Source organism: Macaca nemestrina, chromosome 5 (assembly GCF_043159975.1).
Source record: "Macaca nemestrina isolate mMacNem1 chromosome 5, mMacNem.hap1, whole genome shotgun sequence".
NCBI classification, from domain to species: Eukaryota; Metazoa; Chordata; class Mammalia; order Primates; family Cercopithecidae; genus Macaca; species Macaca nemestrina.
In genome coordinates this window covers 111,965,169-111,971,251 of record NC_092129.1, presented here as the reverse complement: position 1 = coordinate 111,971,251, position 6,083 = coordinate 111,965,169, and positions in this window count along the sequence as shown.

Sequence of the window (6,083 nt, the reverse complement as noted above, 5' to 3'; positions counted from 1 at the left end):
TTCCAGATCTTAGAAGAAAGGCTTTCAACATTTCCTGTTTAGTATGACGTTAGCTGTGGGATTGTCATGTTTGGCCTTTGTTGAGTTGAGGTACGTTCTTCCTATACCTGATTAGTTGAGACTTTTTTTTTTTTTTTTTTTTAATCACGAAGGGATGTTGAATTTTATCAAATATGTTTTGATAAAACTGAAATAATCATATGTTTTCTGTCCATTCTGTTGATGTGTTGTTTATTGATTTGCGTGTGTTGAAACATTCTTTCATCACTGGGATAATCATCCCACTTGATCACAATGTGTAATCTTTTAGATGTGTTGTTGGATTCAGTTTGCTTTCAGTATTTTGTTTAGAATTTTTTCCATTTGTGTTCATCAGGAGTATTGGCCTATGGTTATTACGATTTTTTCTTTTTTTTTGTTGTGTCCTTATGTGCTTTTAGAATCAGGGTGATACTGGTCTCATAGAACAAGTTTGGAAAAATTCCCTCCTCTTCAATGTTTGGAAAACTGGAAAAGAATTTTTTTTTTTTTTTTTTTTAGATGGAGTCTCGCTCAGTTGCCCAGGCTGGAGTGCAGTGGCACTATCTCGGCTCACTGCAAGCTCCGCCTCCCGGGTTCACACCATTCTCCTGCCTCAGCCTCCTGAGTAGCTGGGACTACAGGCATTGACCACCACACCCCGGCTAAATTTTTTCGTATTTTTAATAAAGACAGGGTTTCACCGTGTTAGCCAAGATGGTCTGGATCTCCTGACCTCATGATCCGCCCGCCTCGGCCTCCCAAAGTGCTGGGATTACAGGCATGAGCCACTATGCCTGCCCTGAGAAGAATTTGTATTAGCTCTTCTTTAAAAGTTTCAACAATTCAGCAGTGAATTCAGTCCTAGACTATTCTTTGTTGGGAGATTTTTGATTACGATTTAATCTTATTACTAATCATTGGTCTGTTCAGGTTTTCTATTTCTTCATGGTTCCATCTTGTAGGTTGTATTTGTCTAAGAATTTATCCATTTCTTCTTGGTTTTCCAATTTGTTGGCATATAGTTTTCATGATAGTCTCTCGTGATCTTTTGTATTTTTCTGATTATCAGTTGTAATATCTCCCTTTTCATTTCTGATTTTATTTATTTGGGTCTTCTCTCTTTTTATCTTAGCCTAGCGAAAGATTTGTCTATTTGTTTACCTTTTTTAAAAAACAACTTTTTGTTTTGTGGATATTTTGCATTTATTTAGTTTTCATTTCATGTATTTCTGCTCTGATCTTTATTTTTTTTTCCTTTTATTAATTTTGGGGTTGTTTTTCACTTGATTTTCTAGTTCCTTGAAGTACATCATTAGGTTTGAAGGCTTTGTACTTTTTTGATGCAGTCATTTGTTGCTATAAACTTCCCTCTGTACTGCTTTTGCTGCATCCCATAGGTTTTAGTATGTTTTGCTTGCTTTTTTCTTGTTTTCAAAAAATTTTATCATTTTTTTAAAGTTCTCCTTTGATACATTTGTTATTTAGGACCATGTTGTTTAATTTACATGTATTTGTACAGTTCTCATAGTTTCTCTTGTTATTGATTTCTCATTTTATTCCATTGTAATCAGAAAGATAGTTGATATAATTTCAATTTTAAAAATTATTTTGAGGCTGCTTTGTGTTCTAATATATGGTCTATCTTGGAGAATGCTTCATGTGATGATGAGAAAATATGAATTCTGCAGCTGTTTGATAAAATGTTTTGTAAATGTCAGTTAGTTTTATTTGATCTGAAGTGTAGTTTGACTCCAGTGTTTCTTTGTTGATTTTATGTCTGGATGATCTGTCCCATTGCTGAAAATAGGGTATTGAAGTCTTCTATTATTGTATTGCAGCCTATCTCTTCCTATAGATCTATTATTATTTACTTTATATATTTTTGTACTTTGGTATTGTATGCATATATATTTATAATTGTTATATCCTCTTGCTGAATTGAGCCCTTTATTATTATATAATATTATAATTTAAATAAAGAGAACTTCTATGTCTCTTTTTACAGTTTGTGACTTAAGGTCCAATTTATCTGACATAAGTATAGCTACTCCCACTTGATTTTGGTTTCAATTTGTATAAAGTATCTTTTTTCCACTTCTTGACTTTCAATCTATGTGTGTTCTTACGGCTAAGTCCCTTATAAGCAGTATATAGCTTCGTCTTGCTTTTTCATCCATGTAATAACTGTGTGTACATATGTGTGTTATATACACACTGTGTTATGTATACACACAGTTATATGTATATACATATACACATGTATACACATACACAGATGCATATATGTATATACATACAGTGTTATTACTTCTATTATATATTATATATAAAATATATATTATGTATATATTATATATAAAATATATAATGTATATATTATATATATTGTGTGTGTGCGTATATATATTTTTTCTTTTTTTGAGGCAGAGTCTCATTCTGTTGCCCAGGCTGGAGTACAGTGGTATGATCGCAGCTCACTGCTGCCTCGACTTCCTGAGCTCAGGTGATTCTCCCACCTCAGCCTCCCAAGTAGCTACGACTACCAGTGTGTACCACTATGCCTGGCTAATTTTTTGTATTTTTTTACAGAGACACATTTTTGCCATGCAGCCCAGGCTTTTCTTGAACCGCTAGGCTCAAGAGATCTACCTGCCTCAGCCTCCCAAAGTGCTGGGATTACAGTCATGAGCCACCACGCCTGGCTAAGTAACTGTATGTATTTTCATGAGATAATTTAATCAATTTACATTCAAGGTCATTTTGATAGGTATGACTTACTCCTGCCATATTTGTTCATTGTTTCCTAGTTGTTTTGTAGATCCTTAATTCCTTCTTCCTCTCTTATTTTCTTCCTTTGTGGTTTGATGGCTTTCTGTAGTGCTGTGCTATGATTCTATTCTTTTTATCTCTTTTAAAAATATATGTTATAGGCTTTTCCTTTGTGGTTATCCTGAGACATACATAAAACATTTTATACTTATAACACATTAACTTAAGCTGATAACAGCTTAATTTGGAGTACATGCACAAACTCTCCATTTTTATTGCCCCTCCTCCTGCATTTTATGTTTTTGATGTCACACTTCATATTTTAAAATAATTTGTATTCCTTAGCAGGTATAGCTTTCATTGTTTTAATAGTTTTGCATTTTGAGCTTTACCCTAGAGATATACTTGATTTACCCACCACCATTACTGTATTAGAGTGTTTTGAATTTGATGATGTAATTCCTTTCACTCGTGAGTTTTATACTTTTGTATGTTTTTATTACTAATTAATATCTTCTTCTTTCAGCTTGAATAACTTCCTTTCACATTTTCTTGTAATACAGTTCAAGTGGTGATAAACTTTCTCAGCTTTCATTTGTCTGAGAAAGTCTTTATCACTCCTTTGTTTTGTTTTTGAAAGATGGTTGCTGACAAAGACAGGGTTCTTGGTTGGCAGCCTTTTTCTTTTAATACTTTGAATATATCATCCCACTGCCTTCTGAGCTTCTCACGTTCCTGCTAAGAAATCTGCTGATAGTCTTATGGAGGTTCTTCAATATGTGGCAATTTGACTTTTCCTTGATGCTTTTAACATTCTCTTTTTCTTTAACTGTTGACAGTTTGACTATGACATGTCATGGTGTGGATCTCTTTGGATTCATCTTATTTGATGTCTTACTGGCTTCTTGGAACTGGCTTTCTAATTTATTTCCCAGACTTGGGAAGTTTTCTGCCATTATTTTTTTGAATATGTTTTTTATCCCTTTCTTTGTTGTTCGTCCTTTTGGCATTCTAATACTGTGTAATTTCTTCTGCTTGATGGTGTCTCATACATCTTTTAAGCTATCTTCACTTTTTCATTCTATTTATTTATTTATTTTTTTATTTATTTTGCTCCTCAGATTGGATAATTTCCTGTGCTCTACCTTCAAGTTCACTGTTCTTTTTTTTCTGCTTGATCTAGTCCATCATTTATCCCCTCTATTGAATTTTTTAGTTTGGTTATAGGTTCTTCAAATTCATGATTTCTGTTTTGTATTTTCAAAAAATACTCTCTATTTGTTAAAAGTTCTCGGTTTTTTCTTGCACTGCTGTCTTTACCTCTGTGATCATCTTCATGTCCATTATTTTGAGTTTTCTCTCAGGTAAATCATAAAACTCCACTTCATTTGGGTCAGTTCCTGGAGATTTATCTTGTTCTTTCATTTAAAATATATTTTCATTTTATTTGATTCTCTGTGTTGATTTCTGTGCATTAGATAAGATAACTACCTCTTTTTAGCTTGTTAGACTATATTTGTGTAGGAGAGGTTTTCACCAGTCCAGCCAGCCAGAGATTTTAAGGTGCCTCCCAAATCTTGACACTTGTCCAGTCTTCTATATATGGTTTTGGTGGCCCCCTAGAGCTTAGGATGTGCCATATCTTGTCAGTAACCTGAGATTAGTATAATAGGAGCCAGACTCTTTAGATGTAGCTGGAAAAGTTGGGGCGTTAAATGTGAATTTTAGTTCTATGTTTGCAGGAAGGCTGAATATGGGTATCGATATCCCATTCTTTCTGGACTAAACTGGAAAGAATACCTCTGGCAAATTCCTGTACCTTCTGACCCAGAAGGGATAGCTTCTGGAAGTGGGCCCATTATTTGGCCACCTGTTTATTTTTTGTGGTCTTGGGTTATTCAGGGTCATAAAGCCCCCTTGACTTCCAGGGCTAGGCCATTAGGAGACAGTCTATTAGGTGGGAGCTATGAAGTTGTGGTTGTCAGTGAATGGCCTAATGCCTTACAGAAAAAAAAGCATGAATAAGCCTGGATTTATCTCTGGGGCAAGCTGGGGAGTTAGGGGTTCTAAGTGCTGAGCTCCAGCTCTAGCTACCAAGGAGCTATTGTGTATTTGTCCCTTTACCTCCACTATGCAAGTTCATTAGGAACCAGGCTGTCAAGTAGCCACAGAGTGTATGTTTCATAAGCTTCTTCCAGGCAGAAAGTGAAAAGTACACATTCCTGCCTCGTTTTTTTTTTTTTTTTTTTTTTTTTTTTTTACTACACCAAGAGGGTAGAGCCCCTGAAAGTGTATGGATGCCTGTTTAAAACCACTTATTTGTTCTGAGATGAAGGGAGACTCTCTCTCTCTCTCTCTCTTTCTGTCTATATATATGCTTATTCACGTTTGTTCTCAGAGCTATGACGTTTAGGATGAAGTCATTTTGGATGTAGCCTTAACAATTGGGGCTCTTGGTGTGTGTTCTAAACCCCTTCTGGGGTTAAACAGTGAGTTGCATTTTTAAAGTTCCTTCTCTGCACTGTTTCCTAGGGGATAAAATTCTTGGAGGAGCTTGCACATCATTTAAAAATGCTGCATTTATCCTAAGATATAGAGAGACATATGTGTGCCAGTTCCTTCTGTTCCCAGGGCTAGGAGATTTAGATGCAGTCCCTTAGGTGGATGTTGTAAAAGTCTGGGCTCTTGATATGAGTGCAAATTCCCCCCAGTCTGGTGGCAGGTTAATTATTTACTTCCCTTTAACTCCCCAATACAAGTTAATTAGAAGTCAGATTGCCAGGTAGCAGCTGGAGAGATGTTTCATAAACCTCTTCCAGGGGAATTGGGGGGATGTGTTTTGTAAGCCCCTTTGTGACACTTCTAGGAGGATGAAGTCTCTGAAAGTGCTTGCAGCTCATATAAAACTTCTGGTCTTTAATTTTTTTCCTATGATTTTTAGAGAGACACACATGTGTTTACTCCTCTCCACCTCTGTAGCTGGTGAATGAAGAATCAAAATGTGGGGAAACTTAGGGTTGGGGTCCTACATGTGAGGTCTAGACCCTACTCTTTATAGGGAAGAACTGTGTGTTGGAGATTTCTTTCCCAGTTTTATGACTCAGTGCCCAAGGTGAGTCTGTGCCCCAGTGTGCTTCAGCTTTTTCTATCCATTCAATATGGATGTTTTCTCAGTTGCCTGGTGGGTAGGAATCTCCTGACTGCTCTCTGACTCTCTCAAAGGGAACTGATCCATGGATAAATGTTTATGTGATGGATTTGTAGGTGGAGGAAGAGTCAGGAGCTTCCTATTT